At 40.2% G+C, this 16,985-nt stretch overlaps 1 protein-coding gene across 29 annotated transcripts in view; it reads right to left on the bottom strand.

Moving 5' to 3' along the window:
- LOC137791982 (receptor-type tyrosine-protein phosphatase delta-like) overlaps positions 1 to 16,985 on the bottom strand; it is a 332,202-nt gene that overhangs the window by 162,029 nt on the left and 153,188 nt on the right. For all 29 annotated transcript variants that reach the window (XM_068587243.1, XM_068587249.1, XM_068587242.1 and 26 more), the window contains one exon: positions 11,163 to 11,210. The gene's annotated coding sequence lies outside the window, so the exon portion shown is untranslated. The remainder of the gene's footprint in view (positions 1 to 11,162; positions 11,211 to 16,985) is intronic.

Here is a 16,985-nt window from a genome sequence, read left to right as displayed (position 1 = left end):
ATCAACTTTTTTGATAGTCACCGAGCCCATAAACAACTGGGGCCTCTAATCTGATAATCCACCAATAAAAGATTAGGCGCAGGGAGTATTATTGTGTTGTCACTCTTGCTTACAGGGTCACATGGGCTTTAGCTGCCAGGGTTAGACATCCCTCAGCAAATCCTGGGAAGGTGTCACGTCCCAGCAGGTGAGGTGCGGCGATAAGACAGACCGGGGGATATTAAATGAACAAACGGCAATTATCACAGGCATTAATGAGAAAGCACAAATCTACAGGAGGGCTGCAGTGTGACCTCATGATTAGAGACGTATCCTGTAGCTGAAAGGTCACATATTTGATCCCATAAATAGTCAATGTGTACACAAGAAAGCTGCAGCAGGTTCTTTTTCAGTATCAGTTTAGTTTTTAATTTGTTTCTGAAAACAGAACCCAATTTGCAGTGGGTTTCAAACCTAAATTAGAGAATATGTTCGGTCTCAAAAACGCTGATTTATGCTGTGAAAGACATTAACGCAGCCCACATTGTCCTCTTCTGGTTCTTTTCAGTTTGCAATCCTGTCTCTCTGTGCATTGACGAAACCTGATATTAACCATCCAGGCAGCTCCTGCATATGCTCGCTGCTATCTCGCAACGAGAGCCGGAGAGTTGGAGTAATTCAAACATTCTTCAAACTGCAATTTATTTTCCCCGAGTTGTAATTATGGTCTATTAAAATGCAAATGATGTCAATGGCAGAGCAGCGCTAATCACTCAATGTCTGTTTACGGGCAGTACAGCCACATTAGAGAGAGACTCACACAGTGGAGACTGAGATGAACAGATCCTCTATCTGGGAAGGATTCACTAAATTAGATCCCTTTCTCCATGATATGCATTTTCTCAAGGGATGTAAAAATAGTCTTACCACATCATATTATTCTCATTACTTTTATAAAATGTACGAGTTCAGATGTTAGCAGACAAAGTTTGATATGAGCAGCATGCACCTTATGCGGACTTGTGTCTATCGATAGTTGCAAATGCATATTTACTATATGTTTTAACAACAAACTAGAATGTAGAGTCTAATTTAAAGTTTCACACTTTAACTTATAAGCACATATAACTAGTCCCTTTGATGTTGTCCAACTGCAGACCGTTACCGGATATCGATACATACGGATTATTTAGGTATGCACATTGTAGTTATTTTTTTCATTCTATGAATTCAGGATATCTATAATAATATATATATATATATATATATATATATATATATATAGATAGATAGATAGATAGATAGATGTAGATGTATATATCTATATAGATTTAGATATATCTATCAAACAAAAAAAATGATCATCATATCCATGTAGCCATAATACCATACTATCCAACAGTCAATTAGAAATGCTTGATATTGATGTTTCCATATCATATCAAATATCAATACACAAACATTTGGCAACATATTACCACACAAATTAATATAAATGGATGTGCTCTGACTATATTTAGATCATGTAAATAACACTCAGAACCTACCAACACAGATAATTAGCTATGCAATGCATACAAAACTACTTATTGTCAATTAAAACTGAATTAAGTTTACATAAGATCAGATATTAACATGTACATTTTGCTCACCCCTTCCAATAATTAAAAAATCATTAATCAAAAAAAATATCTTTTTTTTTCTTTCAAAGCATATTCTCAAGCTCTTTTTCATCTGGATGCGTCCCTCCATCCAACACACTGTGCATCCCCTTCATTATGAGAACGCAAAGTGTGTCGGGTGAAAGGTTCACAGATAAATAACGTGGTTGATCATTTTTTGTATATTTCAGTGTTTTATTCGTGAGTGCGTCGCCAGGGGTAGAATATGTTCATGCATGTTGAACTACACATGATTCCTTGTTACTGGTCATGTGAGTGAAAGCGACACAAGAGCTTCACTTATGGATTAATGTGATGTGCATGAATTCCATCTGTGGTGTGCCAACCTATTTCATATTCTTCACCCTGCCATGTGTAATATCGTCCCACTTCAATTTCTCCCCCCGTAGTCAATGTTTACACGTATGTGTGTTCTGTGCTCCCATCACTTTTGCTATGCATTACATCGAGCCTAGTGGGGATTAAAGCTTATCTAAGGCACTGTTAACCATATGCCGTGACAACAACCTCATGTCCCCCTTATCACAGGGTTAGCTGCTGCTGACAAGCCGTGGTGTTATTAATAATCAAAAACCTCTGAACTGGATGCAGCCCAACAATGCAGAACTTCCACTGAAATGACACAATAAACCCTGAGCTGCATGCAGAATGCAAAAATGGTGTTCATGTTGGCTAAAATTGTGTTCACGTTCAAATTTCAATTCGGAGAAAGAGGCATTCGTAGACTTGAGAAATGGCAGCGGCATGTTTTTTGACACAGTTCCATGCGGTCTGATAGGATTGGTTGATGCTGAAGTCTCTCCAGATAAGGCTGCAAACAAACTGTCGCCCTGCACACTCGTCCAAATTGAGAACCGGCCGGCCGCAATAGTGGAGTTCTTTTGTAATCACTGGTGAGAGGATTTGTGAGAATATAAATAGTACTTTCATTAGATCAATACTGTCAACCCCTTCTCCGTCGGCTCACATTAAGAGCACAAGCTGGGTAATAATGGAGGACCGGTTGGACACACTCTGTAGCATTCTGTTTGATCATACGGGGTGGTGTCCCCTAAGGCAGTTTCCAGCCTGCTGATAAATTCATCTTTCTTACTGTCCCCCTGGGAGCATGCCAATGAGTGAGGGACATTGACTTTTCATTAAGGAGATCACCGCATTGGAAATAGAATTTATTTTTGGGCTTAAGAACAAAACAGAGCTGTTTGCGAGTCAGCCGAAGGCCACAGAAGAGCACCGATGCACCGAGAGCTGATGGAATGTTTTGGTTGACTAATAACACTCCCCCTGACGCCCCGAGTGAAATACATGCAGGTGTCAAGAAATAACATGCGAAGTTGAGGACTCCACTAGTATTGGAAAGTGCTTCACATCAAAGATGTATTCAAAATGGTCGTCACAGCCACATCGTCTTAGTTCTCTGATAGCGGTGTGTTGTATTTGGTGGCTGCTCGAGGCAAGAACAACACACTGTATTTACTTTTTAAAGTTTAAAAAAAAAATATACTATTCTTTTTCATTTTATTAAATATCCTCAGAGCTGTGGCTGTCTTTTTATTTTATTCAGAGTTGTCATCATTTAACATGCAATAGGTATGGTTAAAGAAAAACATACAATGTAATAGGCCCATTACATTTATACAAGGTGTTATTGTACTCTTACAGTTTCATTACAAGGGATTGAATGTAATTTATAGACTCGCATTTTTACGACCTAAGTTCATGAAGGTTCAGCTAAATAGTAAGGGTCACTCTCCGGCACTGTACCTTCCACCTATGCAAAGCTTTTACACTTGCTGTAAATTTCATCAAGGTGAACTAAAGTGTTTACCCCATTAATTCATTTCAGCTAAAGCCAGAGCACTGACCCATAAAATGAGCTAAGATAATACTGACCTTAACATGGTCTTCTGCACATGGAGGTAATTGCTAAGGCTCCAGATCAATCAATATTGACTTGCCAGTTCTTTTTTTTCTCTCCCATCCCCACTCACTATAGCTGGAGCTGAATGTGTAAAATTGGCTTTAGATGGATGGAGAACACATCCCTGATAGTTTAACCTTTATCTAGCTAACATGTTCACTTATCTGTACAATTATAGATTTTGCCAGTCAAGCTGTTTCACAGAAAATCTGTTGAGTGTTACAGAGAGTACAACTAGGCTAAGCTAACTGTGGAGTGTTCACGCTTTCCACATATGTACTACATTACAGTGACGGGCCGTGCACTTTCTACCGCGGCCTACTGTCTGATATTGTGTACATAAATACCCGCCGCTGCTACATTATATGCATTTACTCGACTACAGAGTGAAATTTAAAGTTGCATTCATGCAAAAGCTTTAACGGGATATACAGACTTGTAGCTTTTTTCATCTTTCGCACCAAACGTTGCAACTATTGAGCAATAACGTACAACAATAAATGACTGAAAAAACAAGTAAACAGGCGCACACACATAAAAACACACCTGGACCATCCCAATCACTGTGTACTCCAAGGCATTTGATTTCTCTTTAATTTTTCAAGGTAGGGGCAGAGACTTAGCAGGCATTTCCATCTTGACTTGATAAATATCACAATCTTCTTTTCCCTGCCACACTGAAGTAATTTATTTTCTATCTCTCCGAGCTATATTTTCCAGTTAATATTTCTTTTTTTTCATACAACCTGACAAAGGATGCCACAAGGGATGATAAGCAGTCTGAAACCTCTGCACTCTCATTCTAGATACAGTATTTACCTTGAAAATCTTCACCAAAAATAAGACTTTTAAAATAAGGAAGACACTTAAAACGACGTCTACATGTTCTTTTAGAGCTACACAAGCTATACATCATCTTTTTCACATCGGCGATTCTGAAACATTAATGATTAATGTTGAGTTTGGATGTGCATTTACTTCAAGTTCCTCGATGACTTTGTCTCACCACAGGGTTACAACCTGCACTGAGTGATGAAAACAACAAAACGACACACGCCACAGATGTGTTTCCCCTTCGAAAAAAGCTCAATAGAGTCTCTATTTATAGAGCTTTCAAACAGCAAATCCTGATTGTGTCACTCAGACCTAATTTCATAACCAGCAGCTACACATTCATCATTCATATTCTACAAATGGGCTCTGTTTTGACTCAAGATTATGAAGAGGGAATGCAAAGTATTACCGTTATTGCATGAAAACGATGATCGCCTCGATTTGCAAAGCTTGTATTCTTTGCCGCAGAACCAAATTACATGTTCCTTGAGTGATGGGTAGCGGTGTCCTTCTGGCTATTCAACTCGTCCTTAATTTGAATTTGATAAGATTTCTTTTTGAGACATTGTTAGGCTAATGTAAATTTGGAGGGAGGACGTGAGCCTACCGCTGGCTTAACTTTGATGAGGTGTTAATATCTAATATCAAAAGCAGATAAAACCCTTATTAGCCCCAATGGTCTTCTTACTAGAGTGGGAACTTATTACACAGAGGAGATGAGACGAAAGCAGATGAAGTAATAAGACAGCCGGGGGCTTTGTTACATGTCCTTAAGCTTTCTGACGGGGTCAACTTAATTTTGTGACTTAAATGCTGAGGGTTTACGAATGCAGACAAGCTGACATTGTTTGAGAGATCTAATTCAGACTCCTATATTTCATAGACTGCAACATCTGGGGGATTACAGTGTCTCGAGCCACAGGCAGTTTGATAATCGGTTGTCATTTTAGGAGTTGTGTGCCCTTCCCAGCTTTTGCGATTTCTAAAGGTCTTTGGTTCAATGAAATGTTTGCGAGATTAACTGTCTGCACTCCTTTCAAGAACTATTTCCAATGCGGGTTGGGTTTTAATGTTTGCCTTTTGGCATTCGTGGTGAAACACTCTGAAAATATGCTGGAAGACTGATAATTCTGGACTCTGAAAGTTATTTAGAGAAAAATGTAGCCATGCTTTGCTGCTATTTAATGGTTAACAAGGAATAGCAGCACTGATATAAGCCAAATACCAAATGCCAGAATGCTAACAAGGATAATGCTAACGTGTTGATGTTGAGCAAGTATGATGCAATGTTCTCCATTTGTGGTGGACCAACAGGTTCTCAGGTTTGGAGATGAGCAGGACTTTGTTTTGATGCAGTTGTTGATGCCACAGTACCTTAGAATAGAGGGTGTTGTGAGGAGTTAAACCTCTTTAAATATAAATGCAGCTTAACACACACGATGCTCACTTGTAAGGCATTGTAAACTACCTTCCTTCACCTCTCCAGAAAGCACAAAGTAAGCACACTGGTCGTATGCCACCAATCAATGCCTTGGACCAAGAGGAATGAGCGTTTGACTCACTGACTGAGGGACGGCATCAATACAAAGCGCTCACCCTAAACAAGTCGGAAAACACCTTGGGTTCTAGCACTATGTCCCATTGATTTCTGTTCAGCTCAACGTGGATTCTGCAGCAGTTAGACATTTAATTCCCTTTCAAGCAAAGTCATTACACAGCCGGGCATTTAATTAAGCAATCACAGCGGTGCAATCTGAATGATTTACTGGCTAAATGAGGGCCAAGTTGGCAGTGTCTAAATGTGGGCCAAGTTTGCATCATTGTGCCTCGACAGCTCCTCGTGAAGCGTCTCCTGAAAGGTGGGATTTGTGGAAAAATGAAATTTGTGAGAAAGACGTGCCCTTGCTTGACATGTAAGTTGCACAGCTCCTGAACAACAGTTTGGAAAAACAAAATAAGTCAACATTTCTAAATGCGCACTCAGTCATTCCACAGAGTTACACTCTTAATTCAGTGTGTTAAAGTATTTTTTTTTAAGATGGAAGGAGCCAGGTATTCACGGCTGACCTATTTCCTCCACAAAAGAAACATCATCCGAGGGGCATGGGCACAGATGTGTCTGAGGATGTACTGCGGAGGTGTTCTCACCTCTCCACGCTTCTGTGAACAGGGCGACAGTTTATTATAACTGGATGTGGCCTCTGTGTGCTTGGTTTGCCTTTCCCCAAATGAGCTCAGCTGTAGCGACACTGGTATTCATAATGTATTCATAGCTGGCCAGTCAGCACTGCATGTTGTGGATTTCCTAATGAATAACTGCAAATACAGTACTTTGATACGCTAACATTTTTGCAAATCACTCAAATTATCAAGTCTTTTCTTAAAGTTGTTGACTCGCCGTGCTGTATCGGCACTATTTATCACAAAATAATTACCCACAAAAATAGGAAAACAAAATTGAGCAGCCTATGATTTATTCATTAAACAGTGCTAGAAAAAAAGAAGGCAAAACGCTTGCAAAAATTAAATTCATGTCCCATTGAGGCAGAGTGGACAAACAATGTGAGTGAGTTTGTAGTTTTGAATTACAAATTGCTTACAAATTTAAGTTTCTGCTAAACAGAATTGTTTCATGGCAGGTTTGCGCCTGACGCTGCAAAACCATTATTCAAGCGCTATGTGGTTTTCTGTGTGGTTTTTGTATAACTCATTCTTCTCTCTCTGTTGTGGGCAGGTGGCACAAGCACCTGCAGCTGCACCTGTGCTGTTTGTGTCACCGTGTGGTGGTGTCTCTTGAAGTCATTTGATCCCAGTTATGTTCTCTCTCTCTCTCTCTCTCTCTCTCTCTCTCTCTCTCTCTCTCTCTGCTTGATTTCCTTCTTGCTGAGGGTTTAATAGATTGATGAGTCTGTATGGTAAATACGGCGTTTGAGTAAGCGGCATGTTAGCTTAGCATACAGCATCAAGGGGGAAACAGCTGAAGGGGGCAAAAATCTACCATCAACACCTTTTAAACTCACAAAATAAGTGAGCTTTAGAAGGTAGCTAGCTATTTCCTGCAATTTATAGTCTTTGTGTGAAGCAAAGCTAAACGTCTGCTGGGTCTAAGTTCATATTTACTGTGTGAGAGTGGTATCAATCTTCTTGTCTAACTCTCAGCAAGAAAATGCATTAGTGTATTTCACAAAGCGTCAAACTATTTCTTGAACAAATCAAGTGTCACGATTTATGGTGCTGTTTCGTATGACCAAAGTGTTTATGACGCTCAAAAGAAGAAAACCCTGTTCCACAGTAATGCTCTACTTGATAATGACACCTGGTGCTTTTGACTTTTTAAAAACTTTTTTTTCCCCCTAAATTTGAACTTTGACATTCTAAACTCTGAATACAGATGTTAATGAAAGTCAAAACTTAATCCAGGCCTGATAAGATGCTCTATTTAACAGGCTGGTTTTAGCGGGGGGCCCGATCAAGTGAAATGAAGAGGAACTGATTGCTTGTGGTGATTGTGCTGATTGCATTTTAAATGTAAAACTTTGCTCCTACTACATGGTCCTGAACAGTGTGGCAGACAATGACATAGCCGGCTTAGTAAATTCCAAGGTGCCTTCAATCTGGCAAGGAAATACCACACTTTATTTTTGACTTAGTTGTTAAAGTTTCAGACCTGTGTGTATGTTACAAATGAAAATTAAATACAGATAGTTATGTATGCATCGTTAGCACTGCGTATGTCTTTAGATCTGTCATTGGTGAAATATATATAACAGTGAATTATCTCTTCCAGATCTAAAAGCTGAAAAGGCAATTTTCATACAACCTTTGTATGTTGTTCGCCAGCAGCAATAATCATCAACATGTGTTCAACGTTTAACAAAACAATCATGTTCAGCATTCTTGACTTTCTCTCATTCTGATTGTGGACAGAATTTACAATGACCAAGACCCGTGTTGCAATTTCCCCCCTAGTCAAAACATTATGGATGCCTTTGCTACAGCTGTCATATGAATGACATTTGAAAATATACGATGAAAGGCATTTGCATGAAATACAGCGCGGGATAAAGCATTAGCATATTTGGAGGGGGGGGCATTTGCTATTGTGTCCCTGCCCTCTCCCGGAGATGACAGATCATGTCATGTATGTCCACGCCTTAACATCCTACGTGAGCTGCTAACTGCGATCAGAATGTTACCGTGTTTACAGAGACACAGTCCGTAACGGGGGTTTAGGAGGCGTTCAGTTCCATTGCTGTTCGTAAGCTTGAAAAAATCACCAGAGGACTGACAGTCTGTGCTATCAGACCCACGTGAAAACCCTTTTAGTGACACATTGTCAGTGACGAATCATTTTTAGAACGTTTGTATCCCAGTGGTTTTAATATCATGGCAGAGATATCAATTCCAATCCGTAAAATCTCTCTTGATCTCTTCTACATCATTTTGCAACTTTTCCAATTCATTCTCCAACGATTTGTGTGTTGGTGTGACACAACAGATTGTGGAGCTAATGGTAAACGTGCCTTCCTTTTGAGAACTAATCTGTGGGCAGGAATATTTTAATGTCATTCCCCTATACATTTGGTTGGAACAGACACACTACCACTCCTTGAGTGTATTTACTGAGGTCCCATGACCTCATCATTTTAGTCGTATTGTTAGAAAATAAAATCAATGACCTGCACAGTTATATGAAAAAAAAAACATCCTTTTTTACGGCTTAAGAATTGGTTGTTTTTGTGCAGCACTGCAGATTGTCTGTTTCACATGAATGATATTTGAAGTAAATGGTCATAAAGGCATCTTGTGAGTATGCACTTGCATGAATCCAAACTCTCGCTATCTGCTTTTATGGATGCATTGATACTTCTCCTGTTGTTCAAATCTGTTGTTTTTAAGTCAGTCTAAGAACAGAGACATTTCCCTTCGGTGCAACCAGGCTTAATGTTTCACAAGTCAAGAGAAACTGATTGATTACATTTGTTGGCAAACTTAGACAAAAACAAAAGTAAAATTGTACAGGTTGTCACTTGAAACGGTCTACTCATTCTTCACTGATTCACTTTACCCTGTAAATTGTTCATATAAACCAAAAAGCATCTTCTATTACTGGAACCTTATATTTGTGTTTGACACACCGATGTATAAATGTAAAGATTATGTCATGTATTTTTCTCACTTTGACAAGAAGCTGAACAACAAAACCGTTTTGGTAAGTTTAGCTCAGTCCATAGTTGACACATTGCAAAAATGTTGATCTGTAAGTCTAAGATGTGTTTTCAGAACTGTATATGACATCAAACACTGAAAACACTCTAAATAAAGCACTTTTTTAGTCAATTTCACACATGTGATGTATCTTATAGTAATAGAATTTGAAAAATATGACGGTGCATACTACATCGTGATAGATTGTGAGCATGCCTCCCGAGGCTCTCAACATGGCGACGCCTGAGCCGGCTGCTCCTAGCTAACAGTTCTAAATGAAAACAGGTCAAACGACTGCAAAAATGCTGACTGATCTAACAGCGTTGACCAGCGTTGTCGGCCCAACGTGTCAACAGAGCAAGCAGAAGCTAGCATAACAACACAGACACAGGGAGCGACTTCATTCCATGCTGCACCACTCTGCTATATTAATACTTTTTCACAACAGCACTAAGCAAGGCAACTTAACATTTAGTTTTAATTTTTAGAAGTGGCACAAGAACACTCATGTGAGAGAAAGTTGTTCAATGGAAGCTGGATATTGGTGCCCAGTATTGATGGTCCACAGTATGTGATGTTAATGAATTCGATGGGAAACTTATCAAATATAGTGTAACAACAGCAGATAAACATTCATTAGCTTTAATGCAGGGAATAAAACAAAACATTGAATTTGTTCTTTTGGTACCAATGAATATTTCTGAAGTGCTTTCCGAGGAGAACATTGTGCGTGCCTCAGTAAAGACATCAAGGGCTGGTAATTTGTTGCGGCTGCGACTTACGTTTTGTCTTACATTCACTGTAATACATTTTGACAGATGTAAGGGTCTATTCACTGAATGTGACAAACAGAGTGCAATTCTTACAGCACATATAAATCAGTTCACAATGCAAATGTGGCATGATTGATGAATATTAAGAACTCAAGCCAGGAATCGTGACACCACAAATGGCATCTTATTGTACTGTAGTTTAACCTCCCTCCTGTGTTAGTGTCTGCACCAACCTGTTTTAGGTTTTCAATGCATAAAATAACCACATATAATGAGTTTATTGCATCAAAGCTTTTTGACTGTCAGGAACCTCTATTTCAACAATTTTTTTTAAAAAATCACTAATTTAAAAAATGCTCTGGTTAAATTTATGACCTTTGTTTTAGGGTCGGTTTCGACCCAGTTATAAAAATATGATTTGCTTACTTAGTTTTTTTTTTTTTTTTTTTTACTTACAGCTGATTTAAGACATAGGTCGGCACAGACTTGTTAACACAAGAGGAGGGTTAACTGTCTCCTGACACTTTTTGTTGAATTGATGCATTGTTAATTGTAGATCTATACTAGCCAATCAGTGATTTAGCAGTAAGTGGTTGCATGTGATAAGCAAAAAGTTGATTTTCATTATTCTAAACATAGTTTGCGCTATATCAAAGGAAAACATCCTCATCACCTTCATCAATATTCAAATGTGAGTTAAAATGTCCATTATAAAACCATATAGCTATAAAGGTAAACCAGAGAGAGACAAGTGAAAATGCCTACCTTGAGGTCGGAGGTGTGAAAGTCATGGAACATTCTCTCTCCTGAGACCTGTGACAGAGTGAGGGAGGTGTGGGGGGGGGGGGGGTATAGACGTCAGTCATGATTAGGCCACAGTGCAATTACAGAGCAGCTCCTCTGACAGTGATTGATCAATGAGGAACTCCCTTAATGAAGACAAGGACTCAGGGGCTCCCAGGAGCAAATTGACTAAAGTAAGTAGTGGGAATAGGGTCCCAGATTGCTGAAGCTCTAAGAGGATCATCCCGTCTGGGCCAGCAGTTTATACAGGTGCTGTGTCTGATTTCATACAGTCGGAATAGAAGTCAAACTGAAGTAAAACTAAGACTATCAAAAGTCCAAAAGTCACAGGATGCTTTTGTCCATATATTCCTCTAACAGTCCAGCTTACTGTATGGGTCTCACAACTATAGTCTACAATTTCTTGTTGGGATAATGGACACTTCCGAACGTGATATGAAAGTCAACCACAATGATAAAAGTAGAGCCGTAAATGAAGGAGAACATTGAATGCTTCCACATGTAATCCTTGATTTGTCCATTTAAAAGTATCCTGTGGAGGTTTTGACGATTAGTGGTACAATAGAGGGATATTTGTATTATCGGGTCCATATTCTGTTTCCTGTGCATGCGCTGATGCAGTCCCATCAATGGGAGTGAATGAACCAGTTGATAGGTTTTAGTTTGTTCCTGTGCTTGATTCTTGCATGTGATTGAATTGGCCTGATGGGATTCCACTCGCCACACTCCCATGAGTTGCAAACCGAACCTCTGTGGTGCTTTTAAATTTGATACACACAACAGGCTGAACAAGGGCCAGTTAAACACGACTGCCCCAGTTGGACTGTCAAGTACAGCCTCATTGTTAAAACACGAGGAAATCAGGCCCTTGAGGCAAAAGCTTCATATGGCGCTGTGTTGAAATTCAGTTTTTAATTTAGACCCGTTAGAAACTGCCCGAGAAATCCGTAATGCCTTGTAGTCTGACCCGCCATAAGGAGGGACACATTTGCTTTCTGTTCTATTCATGCCATGTACGCGGGTGAGGGGGGCGTTTGCCGAAAGCAGCTGGCCCTTCGAGGGAGGCATCTGATGGGTGCCTTAACTTTTTTCTCCTCCAAACTTTGCCATGCACACACACACACACACACACACACACACACACACACATATTCACATCTTTGCCCACGCGTAATGCATGAGCAGACAAGCCCACAGAGCTGAATACCAAAACCTAGACATTCACAGGTTTCATGAAAAACATGCATTTTTGTCGGCAACGAATTATAAGAGAAGTCTTTTTGGAAGGTTGACTTTATGACTCATCAATGGGGAGCTGAAAGGTGTGCAGACTGGAAGCCTGGCACATGTTTTATAGAGTTACTAATTATTAATCAGCACACTGGACCACATGCTGCTTATTAATAAGTGCAGGTGCATTTCACACAATCTTATAATCAATCGCAGTTTTTGTAGGGTACGCTACATTGCTCCAGACCAGATAGTTTATTAAATCAGTCATCTAAAGTGACCACCACAATACAAATGCGCACACACTGATTCCGCAAATACTATCTGTAAAAGAAGACATTTCTCTTTGTGTATTTAGGTGATTGATTCAGAAATTGATTTCCCGTGAATGCAAGGTCTGAATACAAAGGAGGCAACCTGATACAGAGTCATTTCTTTCATCTTTCACGAAACATCGTGCATCTGAGTGCAGCTGTGAGTTCATACTGTACCCAACTGAGACTGGTTCAAACATGATGGCCTTCACCTGCTATCTCTCTACTTGCCACGAACATCAAGATTATAGAGCTCAAAGTAATAAAAGTGGGAAAGTCAAACACCCCTGGAGTGCACTGTGCCGTGCAGTGCCATTTTCCCCAACCATCTTTCTTTTAAGCAAAGTGTGCCCATCTTTGTCTGTTTCTGCTCCCTCTGTACACCTTTATTAGTTTGAATAGATCCCCATTCATTTCATACTCCTTCCCTTCTAAGCACAGCAGCTTTATCCTCATTTTACTGGCTTGTGTTGCACTTTGGTTCCTATAGAAACCAAGTCCAGTCACTCAAGGGTACTTGGGGTAAAACACCTACTTAAGTGTCTTGAAAGTGGTGTGGCTCTAATATATACTGTATGAGCTGCCTAGTCTGGTTCTCCTAAGTAATAAAGATAATTGCAATTAATCAATAAGCAGTTTGTTTTGAAGTCCATTCTGTGATGGGGCGACCATATTTATGTTTTGTATCAAGTTGTTTGTGTGAACCTTTGACATTTGAGAAAATGATAGCCCCAAGCTTGCATAAAAGCACTGAAAGCACGTATGTCATTTGTGTAGCTCTAAACACATGTTTTATCTTTGCCTTGCAGTTTACTACAGTTGGTTATTTTTCTTCTCCAGGGTGGCATGAAATGATACAATTGCTGAATTCGAAACACACTTATGGACATCAAGGTTACATTTCACCAAAGAGACTGAACATTTAAAGTCCATTTAAAGGACTGCCCCATCTGCTGTGGAGAGTTTGTCTTTATGAATTCAATCGTATCCATAAATAAACATACACACTGCATTTTCTACCCTACAAATGATTGTATAAAATATGCAAACTTGTTGGAAACATCCAAAAAGAGAGACGTGTTTGTTTGAATTCTATATGTTTCCAACCTAACATTGTCGTTTATTAAGCCATTAAAGCTGAGAATGACTATCAATTCTTTCTTTCTTCTTTAACTTTAACCTCTCTCTTTGTCTTGCTATCTATGTCCCTATAACTCTAACTGACTGAGTATGGGGTGAATTTAATGATTTGATGGTAGCAGTGAAATGGGTCCTTGGGAGCTTCAACAGCTGAAAAGAGCAACCATTTGGCCGGCAGACCTGCTTGCCTCAGCACTTCGAGGCACACGTTTAAATGTTCGGCTTTCACCCGGAATGGCCCACAAGAGGGACGCCTGAGGGGGTTTGGGGGAGGCTTGATGCTGCGGTCCTGGGGAATTGCATGGTCATTCATCACATTAATGAGTCATGTCACTTTATTTACAAAAAGGAAGACTTTTTTTCCCCCATAGATGGTCACCACTATCATGATGCGGCATTCTGTTAATGTTTGCTGAAGTTAATCGAAAAAAGGCAATATAAGAATTAATCTACAGTAGCCCAGGTAGCCGGTCCAGCCGGGCTGATTGCAGCTGAATATCGCTCGGTTGTATTTCTGACACCCGAGGTCCACATTTGGCGGGGTTTTTGGGATGCAGACATGGTGCGATTGGCTCAGAATCAGCTCCAGTTATTAGCACTTGGGCGCGCTTTGGGCCAATGGTGGCCCATTAATCACACCTGTGGCAGCAGTTTGTGCAACCAGCTGTGCCAGATTTTGGGTCATGTTTGGGCAAAACACTGTTGGCTAACTTGGGAATTTTAGAAAATCAATATATTCTAAACTTAGATTTCATAGAAAAGGCTCTGCTCTGCAGTAAAAGTTATAAGTTATATAAATTGTATAAGCCTGCGCCTGACATGAGTGGTATGCCTGTGAACATACAGTCAGACAGCTTTGGTATACTGGTTAAGACACACAATCAAATCTAACAGTTCTGCAACCAGCAGCTACTGTTCATATCATGTTGGTGTACTACTATCACCAGCTTCCTCCAACACCTAGGTTTCCCCATAACAGCACTGATACAGAGAGTGCAGGTAGATTTAAGTTGGAGTCTGAGGATATTGGAACTATATGACATTTTCTGTGGCAAGAAACTCCAAATCTGTGATATTACCATTTCAGGGGTGAACGGATTTAAAGCACGATGGACTGATAAATTTCAGGACAGGGTGAAATAGATGAATCTCAAGTTATTTACCCTTTTTAATTGGAAATGTCTGTCACAGGGCAGCAAGCCGAGTCCTCTTCCAAGCCATTATCTGTCTGCCTTGATCTTTTGCAGGTATTTTATGGAGAGTGATGTGCTGAGTGTCAACGGTAGCTATTGAATTTATTCTTGTTGGATTTTTAAAGGCTTGGAAATACAAATGCTGAGGAGCGAAAAAGCTCGCAAAAGGTCAGCTTCTTAATCACATTACTACATTTACTGTTTCACAGATTTTCACGGATGACGACTGACTGCTATGATTTTACGGACAGAAAAGCCAAATACTTTACTTTTAAGCTAAACTCTTAAATTTGACAACCCCTATTGTTTTTTATATGAGTAATCTGTCACCAGTTGAGCTTCAAATTAACATTTGTGACTGGCTAAATGGCAAGAACTGTTACCCCGTAACGGGGGGTGGAGCTGTGTTTCCAAAAGACTTAAACAAGGTTCCTTTTTAGCAAGCCTTCGGGTTTTGCTCATAATTGCTCCCCAGGGCCCCGTCAATAGTTTCTACCTGCTCTTGAGCTCTCACTCCCAGTCTGTCATGCTTTCTTACTGCCTGTCTGGGCCTCTGAGTGACACAGCAGCATCACTGGATGAGCACCGTTGAAGGATATCTCTGGCTCCAAAGGAGGACACCACTGGGACATAGCCAGCACGGTTGATGATGTCACACTGTGACAGCGGCGACTACTTTAGCTCAAAACTATTGGATGTGGCCTGCCCAGGGACTGTGAGGGTTTTATGGGGGGTAGTGTACCATTGTGTATTTGCAAGGGTATGTGTATGAAAGGCTCACGAAAATGAGATCCAAATTTATACCCAGGAATGCTGCCAAACATAATATTTTTTTACAAGGAGTGTTTTGCTGTAAGCACAGAACATTCTTGGGATCCTCACACAAAAAAATCGAATGTGCATTCTGTACCAACAAACAACTCAATGATCTCATCTCTTATTCATACACCACTATGCATCTTGACAGCTTCAACGTCTGTGCTAACAACAACAAAATATTACAACAGCCAAGTCACTCCAGTCTGCATTTGTCACAGCAAAAAAAGACAGCCGACAAAACACCGATTTTAAGCTCTTGTCGTAATACAACCGTTATCTACCTCTGAAGCAGTCGCTGATCTGTTTTGACCATGACAACAGCAGTACAAAAGGCAACACTTTTGTTTCAGTCTTCTACCCGTGCAAGCATGGATCTCTTGTGACTGCACATTGGCTGCATGTCCGCAGTGTCGCGCAGCAGCACATAAAGGCTCATTTGCACCATCTGCCAGTGGAGGTGACGGGGGCAAGTCCAGTGCCAAGGGGCTATTGAAAAAGTACCGTGCAGCTGCCACAATCTACCTGCTCTTCTGCTTTGCTCTCTATGGAATATGCTTTGGTTAAATTGGTCTTTAGGTGGCGTTTGAGGGCCAGTGCTGATGAAAGACTGATGCATTGTGTGCTTGCACAGGGCCACAGCAGGGATTAGCACTCGTTAGCGAATGTCCAGAGCTGTTTACTGTGACAGGACATTGTGGGAAAGGTCTGCTTTACTTCAAGTGTGACAGTAGTTGACTGCTATACTGTATAGTTAAGCTAAATGGGCAGCCACTTCCAAAAGGAACGTTTTTTAGCCATGTCAGCGTAAAGTAAATTGGGTATCATAATTGTGTAATTGGAATTGACTAATACATTCCTGGCATTGTGATATCATTACTTTGGTGATCCCCTTTAGTTCCTTTGAACTCTGATTGTCAAAGAAGAGAAGAGCACCTCTCTGAACTTGCAGAAGTAGACAGTTGTAGATAAATATTGGTGTGCCAACCCTCTCCTTAAACTGCTGATGAAGCGAGGGATTTCACTTTGATGGTAATTTGCGCGTAGACATTCTTCGACAAGGATGTTCCATGAGGGTTGATACTGTCCCT

The sequence above is a fragment of the Clinocottus analis genome, unplaced genomic scaffold, assembly GCF_023055335.1.
Source record: "Clinocottus analis isolate CAN_PGR_092001 unplaced genomic scaffold, fCliAna1.0.p SCAF_21, whole genome shotgun sequence".
NCBI lineage: Eukaryota > Metazoa > Chordata > Actinopteri > Perciformes > Cottidae > Clinocottus > Clinocottus analis.
The sequence above is the reverse complement of the archived record's forward strand: the minus strand, read 5'-3'. Positions and strand labels throughout refer to the sequence as shown.